Source organism: Dama dama, unplaced genomic scaffold (genome assembly GCF_033118175.1).
Source record: "Dama dama isolate Ldn47 unplaced genomic scaffold, ASM3311817v1 ptg000123l, whole genome shotgun sequence".
Classification (NCBI taxonomy): domain Eukaryota; kingdom Metazoa; phylum Chordata; class Mammalia; order Artiodactyla; family Cervidae; genus Dama; species Dama dama.
The window spans coordinates 1,358,074-1,370,909 of NW_026870932.1; positions in this window are offsets into that span (position 1 = coordinate 1,358,074).

Sequence of the window (12,836 nt, forward strand, 5' to 3'; positions counted from 1 at the left end):
TGAAAAACATGAAGAGCCTGAAAAGGTGTGAAAAATATGAAGCGCTTCAAAAAGTGTGATAAATATGAGGAGCATGAAGCGGTCTGTAAAATAGGAGGAGCATGAAGCGGTGTTCAAAAACATGAAGAGCCTGAAAAGGTGTGAAAATGTGAAGAGCTTCAAAAGTTGTGAAATACAAGAGGAGCATGAAACGGTCTGAAAAATAGGAGGAGCATGAAGCAGTGTTGAAAAACATGAAGAATCTGAAAAGGTGTGAAAAATATGAAGAACTTCAAAAGGTGCCAATAATATGAGGAGCATGAAACTGTCTGAAAAATAGGAGGAGCATGAAACGTTGTTCAAAAACACGAAGAGCTTAAAAAGTTGTGAAAAATATGAGGAGCTTCAAAAGGTGTGAAATACATGACGAACATGAAACGGTCTGAAAAACAGGAGGAGCATGAAACGGTATTCAAAACATGAAGAGCTTGAAAAGTTGTGAAAAATATGAAGAGCTTCAAAAGGTGTGAAAAATATGAGGAGCTTCACAAGTTGTCAAAAATATGAGGTGCATGAAATGGTCTGAAAAATAGGAGGAACATTAAGTCGTGTTGAGAAACATGAAGAGCCTGAAAAGGTGTGAAAAATATAAAGAGCTTCAACAGGTGTCTAAAATATGAGGAGCATGAAACGTTCTGAAAAACAGGAGGAGCATGAAACGGTATTCAAAACATGAAGAGCTTGAAAAGGTGTGAAAAATATGAAGAGCTTCAAAGCCTGTCAAAAGAATGAGGAGCATGAAATGGTCTGAAAAGTAGGAGGAGCATGAAGCAGTGTTGAAGAACATGAAGAGCCTGAAAAGTTGTCAAATATATGAAGAGCTTCAAAAGGTGTCAAAAATATCAGGAGAGAGAAACGGTGTTCAAAATCTTGAAGAGCCTTAAAAGGTGTGAAAAATACGAAGAGATTCAAAAGATGTCAAAAATAGGAGGAGCCTGAAACGTTGTTGAAAAACATGAAGAGCATGAAAAGGTGTGAAAAATATGAAGAGCTTCAAAAGGTGTCAAAAATATGAGGAGCATGAAACGGTCTGAAATATAGGAGACGCATGAAGCGGTGTTGAAAAACATGAAGAGTCTGAAAACGTGTGAAAAATATGAAGAGCTTCAAAAGGTGTCAAAAATATGAGGAGTATGAAAAGGTCTGAAAAATAGGAGGAGCATGAAGCGGTGTTGAAAAACATGAAAAGCCTGAAAAGGTGTGAAAAATATGAAGAGCTTCAAAAGGTGTCAAATATATGAGGAGCATGTTAAGATATGAAAAATAGGAGGATCATGCAGCGGTGTTGAAAAACATGAAGAGCCTGAAAAGGTGTGAAAAATATGAAGAGCTTCAAAAGATGTGAAAAATATGAGGAGCATGAAACGGTCTGAAAAATAGGAGAAGCATGAAGCGGTGTTGAAAAACATGAAGAGCCTGAAAAGGTGTGAAATATATAAAGAGCTTCAAAATGTGTGAAAAATATGAGGTGCATGAAACGGTCTGAAAAATAAAAGGAGCATGAAGCTTTGTTGAAAAACATGAAGAGCCTGAAAATGTAGGAAATATATGAAGAGCTTCAAAAGGTGTCAAAAATATGAGGAGCATGAAACGGTCTGAAAAATAGGAGGAGCATGAAGCGGTGTTCAAAAACATGAAGAGCCTGAAAAGTTGTGAAATATATGAAGAGATTCAAAAGGTGTCAAAAATATGAGGAGCATAAAACGCTCTGAAAAATAGGAGGATCATGAAGCGGTGTTGAAAAACATGAAAAGCCTGAAAAGGTGTGAAAAATATGAAGAGTTTCAAAAGGTGTCAAAAATATGAGGAGCATGAAACTGTCTGAAAAACAGGAAGAGCATGAAACCGTGTTCAAAAACATGAAGAGCTTGAAAAGGTGTGAAAAATATGAAGAGCTTCAAAAGTGTGAAATACATGAGGAGCATGAAATGGTCTGAAAAATAGGAGGAGCATGAAGTGGTGTTGAAAAACATGAAGAGCTTGAAAAGGTGTGAAAAATATGAAAAGCTTCAAAAGGTGTGAAAAATATGACGAGCATAAAGCGGTCTGAAAAATAGGAGGAGCATGAAGCGGTGTTGAGAAACATGGAGAGCCTGAAAAGGTGTGAAAAATATGAAGAGCTTCAAAAGGTGTCAAAAATATGAGGAGCATGAAACGGTCTGAAAAATAGGAAGAGCATGAAGCGGTGTTGAGAAACATGGAGAGCCAGAAAAGGTGTGAAAAATATGAAGAGCTTCAAAAGGTGTCAAATATATGAGGAGCATGAAACGGGCTGAAAAATACGAGGAGCATGAAACGGTGTTGAAAAACATGAAGAGCCTGAAAATGTGTGAAAAATATGAAGAGCTTCAAAAGGTGTCAAAAATATGAGGAGAATCAACTGGACTGAAAAGAAGGAGGAGCATGAAGCGGTGTTGAAAAACGTGAAAAGCCTGAAAATGTGTGAAAAATATGAAGAGCTTCAAAAGGTGTCAAGAAGATGAGGAGGATGAACGGTCTGAAAAATACGAGGAGCATGAAGCGAAGTTGAAAAATATGAAGAACCTGAAAAATGTGAAAAATATGAAGAGATTCAAAAGGTGTGAAAAATATGAGAAGCATGAAACGGTCTGAAAAATAGGAGGAGCATGAAAAGGTGTTCAAAAACATGAAGAACCTGAAAAGGTGTGAAGTATATGAAGAGCTTCAAAAGGTGTCAAAAATATGAGGAGCATGAAACGGTCTGAAAAATAGGATGAGCAAGAAGGGGTGTTGAAAAACATGAAGAGCCTGAAAACGTTTGAGAAATATGAAAAGCTTCAAAAGGTGTGAAATATATGAAGAGCTTCAAAAGGTGTCAGAAATGAGAGAAGCATGAAACGGTCTGAAAAATAGGATGAGCAAGAAGGGGTGTTGAAAAACATGAAGAGCCTGAAAACGTTTGAGAAATATGAAGAGCTTCAAAAGGTGTGAAATATATGAAGAGCTTCAACAGGTGTCAAAAATGAGATGAGCATGAAACAGTCTGAAAAATAGGAGGAGCATGAAGTGGTATTGAAAAACATGAAGAGCCTGAAAATGTGTGAAATATATGAAGAGCTTCAAAAGGTGTCAGAAATGAGAGGAGCATGAAACGGTCTGAAAAATAGGAGGAGCATGAAGTGATGTTGAAAAACATGAAGAGCCTGAAAAGGTGTGAAAAATATGAAGAGCTTCAAAAGTTGTCAAAAATATGAAGAGCTTTAAAAGGTGTCAAAAATATGAGGAGTATGGAACGGTCTGAATAATAGGAGGAGCATCAAGCGGTGTTCAAAATCATGAAGAGCATTAAAAGGTGTGAAAAATATGAAGAGCTTCAAAATGTGTCAAAAATATGAGGAGCATGAAACGATCTGACAAATAGGAGCAGCATGAAGCGGTGTGGAAAAACATGAAGAGCCTGAAAAGGTGTGAAAAATATGAAGAGCTACAAAACGTGTCAAAAATATGATGAGCATGAAAGGGTCTGAAAAATAGAAGGAGCATGAAGCGGTGTTGAAAAACATGTAGAGCATGAAAAGGTGTGAACAATATGAAGAGCTTCAAATGGTGTCAAAAATATGAGGAGCATGAGAGGGTCTGAAAAATACGAGGAGCACGAAGCGGTGTTGAAAAACATGAAGAGCCAGAAAAGGTGTGAAATATATGAAGAGCTTCAAAAGGTGTCAAAAATAGGAGGAGCATGAAACGGTCTGAAAATAGGAGGAGCATGAAGCGGTGTTGAAAAGCATGAAGAGCCTGAAAAGGTGTGAAAAATATGAAGAGCTTCAAAAGGTGTCAAAAATATGAGTATCATGAAACGGTCTGAAAAATAGGAGGAGCATGAAGTGGTGTAGAAAAACATGAAGAGACTGAAAAGGTGTGAAAAATATAAAGAGCTTCTAAAGGTGTCAAAAATATGAGGATCATGAAACGGTGTGAAAAACAGGAGGAGCATGAAATGGTGTTGAGAAACATGAAGAGGCTGAAAAGGTGTTAAAAATATGAATAGCTTCAAAAGTTTTCAAATATATGAGGAGCATGAAACTATCTTTAAAATAGGAGGAGCATGAAACGGTGTTGAGAAACATGAAGAGCCTGAAAAGGTTGAAAAATATGAAGACCTTCAAAAGGTGTCAAAAAGAGGAGGCACATGAAACTGTCTGAAAAATAGTAGGAGCATGAAGCGGTGTGGAAAAACATGAAGAGCCTGAAAAAGTGTGAAAAATTTGAAGAGCTTCAAAAGGTGTGAAAAAAATGAAGAGCTTCAAAATCTGTCAAAAATATGAGGAGCATGAAACGATCTGAAAAATAGGAGCAGCATGAAACGGTGTTCAAAGACATGAAGAGCCTGAAAAGTTGTGAAAAATATGAAGAGCTTCAAAAGGTGTGAAAAAATGAAGAGCTTCAAAATCTGTGAATAATATGAGGAGCATGAAACTATTTGAAAAATAGGAGCAGCATGAAACGGTGTTCAAAGACATGAAGAGCCTGAAAAGGTGTGAAAAATATGAAGAGCTTCAAAAGGTGTCAAAAATGAGATGAGCATGAAACAGTCCGAAAAATAGGAGGAGCCTGAAATCGTGTTCAAAAACATGAAGAGCCTAAAAAGGTGTGAAAAATATAAAGAGCTTCAAACGGTGTGAAATATATGAGGAGCATGAAACGGTCTGAAAAATAGGAGGAGCATGAAGTGGTGTTGAAAAACATGAACAGCCTGAAAAGGTGTGAAATATAGGAAGAGCTTCAAAATGTGTCAAAAATAGGAGGAGCATGAAACGGTCTGAAAAATAGGAGGAGCATGAAGTGGTGTAGAAAAACATGAAGAGACTGAAAAGGTGTGAAAAATATGAAGAGCTTCTAAAGGTGTCAAAAATATGAGGATCATGAAACGGTGTGAAAAACAGGAAGAGCATGAAGTGGTGTTGAGAAACATGAAGAGGCTGAAAAGGTGTGAAAAATATGAATAGCTTCAAAAGTTTTCAAATATATGAGGAGCATGAAACTGTCTTTAAAATAGGAGGAGCATGAAACGGTGTTGAGAAACATGAAGAGCCCTAAAAGGTGTGACATATATGAAGAGCTTCAAAAGGTGTCAAAAAGAGGAGGCACATGAAACTGTCTGAAAAATAGGAGGAGCATGAAGTGGTGTAGAAAAACATGAAGAGACAGAAAAGGTGTGAAAAATATGAAGAGCTTCTAAAGGTGTCAAAAATAGGAGGATCATGAAACGGTGTGAAAAACAGGAGGAGCAAGAAGGGGTGTTGAAAAACATGAAGAGCCTGAAAACGTTTGAGAAATATGAAGAGCTTCAAAAGGTGTGAAAAATATGAAGAGCTTCAAAAGTTGTTAAAAATGAGATGATCATGACACAGATTGAAAAATAGGAGGAGCATGAAACGGTCTGAAAAAATATGAGGAGCATGAAACGGTGTTCAAGAACATGAAAACCCTGAAAAGGTGTGAAATATATGAAGAGGTTCAAAAGATGTCAAAAATAGGAGGAGCATGAAGCGGTGTAGAAAAACATGAAGAGCATGAAAAGGTGTGAAAAATATGAAGAGCTTCAAAACTTGTCAAAAATATGAGGAGTATTACACGGTCAGAAATATAGGAGGAGCATGAAGTGGTGTTGAAAACATGAAGTACCTGAAAAGTTGTGAAAAATATGAAGACCTTCAAAAGGTGTCAAATATATTAAGAGCATGAAACGGTCTGAAAATTAGGAGAAGGATGAAACGGTGTTCAAAACATCAAGAGCCTGAAAAGGTTTGAAAAATGTGAAGAGCTTGAAAAGGTGTCAAAAATATGAGGGGCATGAAACTGTCTGAAAAACAGGAGGAGCATGAAACGTTGTTCAAAAACATGAAGAGCCTGAAAAGGTTTGAAAAATGTGAAGAGCTTGAAAAGGTTTCAAAAATACGAGGGCCATGAAACGGTCTGAAAAACAGGATGAGCAAGAAGCAGTGTTGAAAAACATGAAGAGCCTGAAAAGGTGTGAAAAATATGAAGAGCTTCAAAAGGAGTCAAAATATGAGGAGCATGAAACGGTCTGAAAAATAGGAGGTGAAAGAAACGGTGTTCAAAAACATGAACAGCCTGAAAAGTTTTGAAAAATGTGAAGAGCTTGAAAAGGTGTCAAAAATATGAGGGGCATGGAACTGTATGAAAAATAGGAGGAGCATGAAACCTTGTTGAAAAATATGAAGAGCCTGAAAAGGTGTGAAAAATATGAAGAGCTTCAAAAGTTGTCAAAAATATGAGGAGCATGAAACGGTCTGAAAAATATGAGGAGCATGAAACGGTGTTCAAAAACATGAAAACCCTGAAAAGGTGTGAAATATATGAAGAGCTTCAAAAGATGTCAAAAATAGGAGGAGCATGAAGCGGTGTAGAAAAACATGAAGAGTCTGAAAAGGCGTGAAAAATATGAAGAGCTTCAAAAGATGTCAAAAATATGAGGAGCATGACACGGTTCAGAAATATAGGAGGAGCATGAAGTGGTGTTGAAAACATGAAGAACCTGAAAAGTTGTGAAAAATATGAAGAGCTTCAAAAGGTGTCAAATATATGAGGAGTATGAAACGGTCTGAAAAATGGGAGGAGCATGAAGCGGTGTTCAAAAACATGAAGAACCTGAAAAGGTGTGAAAAATATGAAGAGATTCAAAAGGTGTCAAAAATATGAGAAGCATGAAACGGTCTGAAAAATAGGAGGAGCATGAAGCGGTGTTGAAAAAGATGAAGAGCTTGAATACGTGTGAAAAATATGAAGAGCTTCAAAAGGTGTCAAAAATATGAGGAGCATGAAACAGTCTGAAAAATAGGAGGAGCATGAAGCGGATTTGAAAAGCATGAAGAGCCTGAAAAGGTGTGAAATATATGAAGAGCTTCAAAAGGTGTAAAAAATATGAGGAGCTTGAAACGGTCTGAAAAATAAGAGGATCTGGTTTCCTCAGTGTGTATGCCCAGAAGTGGGATTGCTGGGTCATATGGCAGTTCTATTTCCAGTTTTTTAAGAAATCTCCACACTGTTTTCCATAGGGGCTGTACTAGTGTGCATTCCCACCAACAGTGTAAGAGGGTTCCCTTTTCTCCACACCATCTCCAGCATTTATTGCTTGTAGACTTTTGGATAGCAGCCATCCTGACTGGCATGTAATGGTACCTCATTGTGGTTTTGATTTGCATTTCTCTAATAATGAGTGATGTTGAGCATCTTTTCATGTGTTTGTTATCCATCTGTATGTCTTCTTTGGAGAAATGTCTGTTTAGTTCTTTGGCTCATTTTTTATTGGGTCATTTATTTTTCTGGAATTGAGCTGCAGGATTTGCTTGTATATTTTTGAGATTAATCCTTTGTCTGTTTCTTCATTTGCTATTATTTTCTCCCAATTTGAGGGCTGTCTTTTCACCTTACTTATAGTTTCCTTTGTAGTGCAAAAGCTTTTAAGTTTCATTAGGTCCCATTTGTTTAGTTTTGCTTTTATTTCCAATATTCTGGGAGGTGGGTCATAGAGGATCTTGCTTTGATTTATGTCGGAGAGTGTTTTGCCTATCTTCTCCTCTAGGAGTTTTATAGCTTCTGGTCTTACATTTAGATCTTTAATCCATTTTGAGTTTATTTTTGTGTATGGTGTTAGAAAGTGTTCTATTTTCATTCTTTTACAAGTGGTTGACCAGTTTTCCCAGCACCACTTGTTAAAGAGGTTGTCTTTTTTCCATTGTATATCCTTGCCTCCTTTGTCAAAGATAAGGTGTCCATAGGTTCGTCTGAAAGAGACACGTGCACCCCAATGTTCATCGCAGCACTGTTTATAATAGCCAGGACATGGAAGCAACCTAGATGCCCGTCAGCAGATGAATGGATAAGAAAGCTGTGGTACATATACACCATGGAATATTACTCAGCCATTAAAAAGAATTCATTTTAATCAGTCCTAATGAGATGGATGAAGCTGGAGCCCATTATACAGAGTGAAGTAAGCCAGAAAGATAAAGAACATTAGAGCATGCTGACACATGTATATGGAATTTAGAAAGGTGATAACGATAACCCTATATGCAGAACAGAAAAAGAGACACAGAAATACAGAACAGACTTTTGAACTTTGTGGGAGAATGCGAGGTTGGGATATTTCAAAAGAACAGCATGTATGCTATGTATGGTGAAACAGATCACCAGCCCAGGTAGAATGCACGAGACAAGTGCTCCGGCTTGGTGCACTGGGAAGAACGAGAGGAATCGGGTGGAGAGGGAGGTGGGATGGGGGATTGGGATTGGGAATACATGTAAATCCATGGCTGATTCATATCAATGTATGACAAAACCGACTGGGAAAAAAAATAAAAATAATAAAAAAAAATTTAAAAAAAAAAACAATAAAAAAAAAAATAAGAGGAGCATGAAATGGTGTTCAAAAACATGAAGAGCCTGAAAAGGTGTGGAAATTATGAAGAGCTTCAAAAGGTGTCAAATATATGAGGAGCAAAAAACGGTCTGAAACACAGGAGGAGCATGAAGCGGTGTTGAAAAACATGAAGAGCCTGAAAAGGTGTGAAAAATATGAAGAGCTTCAAAAGGTGCCAAAAATATGAAGAGCATGAAACGGTCTGAAAAATAGGAGGAGCATGAAATGGTGTTCAAAAACATGAAGACCTGAAAAGGTGTGAAAAATATGAAGAGCTTCAAAAGGTGCCAAAAATATGAGGAGCATGAAACGGTCTGACAAAGTGGAGGAGCATGAAGCGGTGTTGAAAAACATGAAGAGCCTGAAAAGTTGTGAAAAATATGAAGAGCTTCAAAAGGTGTCAAAATATGAGAAGCATGAAACGGTCTGAAAAATAGGAGGAGCATGAAACGGTCTGAAAAATAGGAGGAGCATGAAGCAGTGTTCAAAAACATGAAGAGTCTGAAAAGGTGTGAAAAATATGAAGAGCTTCAAAGGTGTCAAAAATATGAGGAGCATGAAACGGTCTGAAAAATAGGAGGAGCATGAAGCGGTGTTGAAAAACATGAAGAGCCTGAAAAGGTGTGTAAAATATGAAGAGCTTCAAAATATGTGAAAAATATGAAGAGCTTCAGAAGTTGTCAAAAATGAGATGAGCATGAAACGGTCTGAAAAATAGGAGGAGCAATAAGCAGTGTTGAAAAATATGAAGAGCCTGAAAAGGTGTAAAAAATATGAAGAGCTTCTAAAGGTGTCAAAAATATGAAGAGCTTAAAAAGGTGTCAAAAATGAGATGAGCATTAAACGGTGTGAAAAAAATGAGGAGCATGAAGTGGTGTTGGAAATCATGAAGAGTCTGAAAAGGTATGAAATATAGGAGGAGCTTCAAAAGGTGTCAAAAATATGAGTGTCATGAAACGGTCTGAAAATTAGGGGGAGCATGAAGCGGTGTTGAAAAACATGAAGATCCTGAAAAGTTGTCAAAAATATGAAGAGCTTCTAAAGGGGTCAAAAGTAGAGGAGCTTCAAAAGGTGTCAAAAAAGAGATGAGCATGAAATGGAGTGAAAATATGAGGAGCATGAAGCCGTTTTGAAAATCATGAAGAGTCTGAAAAGGTGTGAAAAATATGAAGAGCATCAAAAGGTGTCAAAAATATGAGGAGCATGAAACGGTCTGAAAAAGAGGAGGAGCATGAAGCGGTGTTGAAAAACATGAAGAGCCTGAAAAGGTGTGAAAAATATGAAGAGCTTCAAAATGTGTCAAAAATATGAGGATCATGAAACGGTCTGAAAAATAGGAGAAGCAGGAAGTGGTGTTGAAAAACATGAAGAGCCTGAAAACGTGTGAAAAATATGAAGAGCTTCAAAAGGTGTGAAAAATATGAAGAGCTTCAAAAGGTGATAAAAATGAGATGAGCATGAAACGGTCTGAAAAATATGAGGAGCATGAAGCGGTGTTGGAAATCATGAAGAGTCTGAAAAGGTGTGAAATATATTAAGAGCTTCAAAAGGTGTCAAAAATATGAGGAGCATGAAACGGTCTGCAAAATAGGAGGAGCATGAAAAGGTGTTCAAATGCAAGAAGAGCCTGAAAAGGTGTGAAAAATATGAAGAGCTTCAAAAGGTGTAAAATTCATGAGGAACATGAAACGGTCTGGAAAATAGGATGAGCATGAAGTTGTGTTGAAAAACATGAAGAGACTGAAAAGGTGTGAAAAATATGAAGAGGTTCAAAAGGTGTGAAAAATATGACGAGTATGATATGGTGTGAAAAATAAGAGGAGCATGAAGCTCTGTTCAAAAACATGAAGAGCCTGAAAAGTTATGAAAAATATGAAAAGCTTCAAAAGTTGTCAAAAATATGAGGAGCATGAAACATTCTGAAAAAATAGGAGCATCATGAAGCGGTGTTCAACATCATGAAGAGCCTGAAAAGGTGTTAAAAATATGAAGAGCTTCAAAACGTGTGAAATACATGAGGAGCATGAAACGGTCTGAAAATTAGGAGGGGCAAGAAGTGGTGTTGAAAAACATGAACAGCCTGAAAACGTGTGAGAAATATGAAGAGCTTCAAAAGCTGTGAAAAATATGAAGTGCGTCAAAAGGTGTCAAAAATCAGATGAGCATGAAACGGTCTGAAAAATAGGAGGAGCATGAAGTTGTGTTGAAAAACATGAAGAGCCTGAAAAGGTGTGAAAAATATGAGGAGGTTCAAAAGGTGTGAAACCTATGAGGAGCATGATACGGTCTGAAAAATAGGAGGAGCATGAAGCGGTGTTCAAAAACATGAAGAGCCTGAAAAGTTCTGAAAAATATGAAAAGCTTCAAAAGGTGTCAAAATTATGAGGATCATGGAACGGTATGAAAAATAGGAGGAGCATGAAGTGGTGTTCAAAAACAGGAAGAGCCTGAAAAGGTTTGAAAAATATGAAGAGCTTCAAAAGGTGTCAAAAATATGAGGAGCATGAAATGGTCTGAAAAAAGGGAGGAGCATGAAGCGGTGTTCAAAAACATGAAGAGCCTGAAAAGGTGTGAAAAATATGAAGAGCTTCAAAAGGTGTGAAAAATATGAAGACCTTCAAAAGGTGTCAAAAATTAGATTAGCATGAAAGGGTCTGAAAAATAGGAGGAGCATGAAGCGGTGTTCAAAAACATGAAGAGCCTGAAAAGGTGTGAAAAATATTAAGAGCTTCAAAAGGTGTGAAAAATATGAAGAGCTTCAAAAGGTGTCAAAAATCGATGAGCAGGAAATGGTCTGAAAAATAGGAGGAGCATGAAGTGGTGTTAAAAACATGAAGAGCCTGAAAAGGTTGAAATATATGAAGAGCTTCAAAAGGTGTCAAAAATATGAGGAGAATGAAACGGTCTGAAAAATAGGAAGAGCATGAAGTGGTGTTGAAAAGCATGAAGATCCTGAAATGGTGTGAAATATATGAAGAGCTTCACAATGTGTGAAAAATATGAGGAGCTTCAAAAAGTGTCAGAAATATGAGGAGCATGAAACGGTCTGAAAAATAGGAGGAGCATGAAATGGTGTTGAAAAACATGAGGAGCCTGAAAAGTGTGAAAAATATGAAAAGCTTCAAAAGGTGTCAAAAATATGAGGAGCATGAAACGGTCTGAAAAATAGGAGGAGCATGAAGCGGTGTTGAAAAACATGAAGAGCCTGAAAAGGTGTGAAAATATGAAGAGCTTCAAAAGCTGTCAAGAATAGGAGGAGCACGAAACGATCTGAAAAATAGGAGGAGCATGAAGCGGTGTTAGAGAACCTGAAGAGCCTGAAAAGGTGTAAAAAATACGAAGAGCTTCAAAAGTTGTCAAAAATGAGATGAGCATGAAACGGTCTGAAAAATAGGACGAGCATGAAGTGGTGTTGAAAAAAAAGAAGAGCCTGAAAAGGTGTGAAAAATATGAAGAGCTGCAAAAATGTGAAAAATATGCAGAGCTTCAAAAGGTGTGAAATATATTAAGAGCCTCAAAACGTGTCAAAAATATGAGGAGTATGAAACGGTGTGAAAAATAGGATGAGCATGAGCGGTGTTGAAAAAAATGAAGAGCCTGAAAAGGTGTGAAAAATATGAAGAGTTGCAAAAATGTGAAAAATATGAAGAGCTTCAAAAGGTGTGAAATATATGAAGAGCTTCAAAAGGTGTCAAAAATTAGATGAGCATGAAACGGTCTGAAGTTGGAGGAGCATGAAGTGGTGTTGAAAAACATGAAGAGCATGAAAAGGTGTGAAATATATGAAGAGCTTCAAAAGGTGTCAAAAATATGAAGAGCTTCAAAAAGTGTCAAAAATATGAAGAGCATGAAACGGTCTGAAAAATAGGGGGAGCATGAAATGGTGTTCAAAAACATGAAGAGCCTGAAAAGGTTTGAAAAATATAAAGAGCTTCAAAAGGTTTGAAATACAGGAGGAGCATGAAACGTTCTGAAAAATAGGAGGACCATGAAGCGGTGTTCAAAAACATGAAGAGCCTGAAAAGGTGTGAAAAATATGAAGAGCTTCAAAACGTGTGGAAAATATGAAGAGCTTCAAAAGGTATCAAAAATGAGATGAGGATGAAACGGTCTGAAAAATAGGGGGAGCATGAAACGGTGTTCAAAAACATGAAGAGCCTGAAAAGGTTTGAAAAATATAAAGAGCTTCAAAAGGTGTGAAAATTATGAGGAGCATGAAACGGCCTGAAAAATAGAAGCAGCATGAAACGGTGTGGAAAACATGAAGAGCCTGAAAAGGTGTGAAAAATATGAAGATCTTCAAAAGGCGTCAAAAATATGAAGAGCATGAAACGGTCTGAAAAATAGGAGGAGCATGAAACGGGGATCAAAAACATGAGAAGCCTGAAAA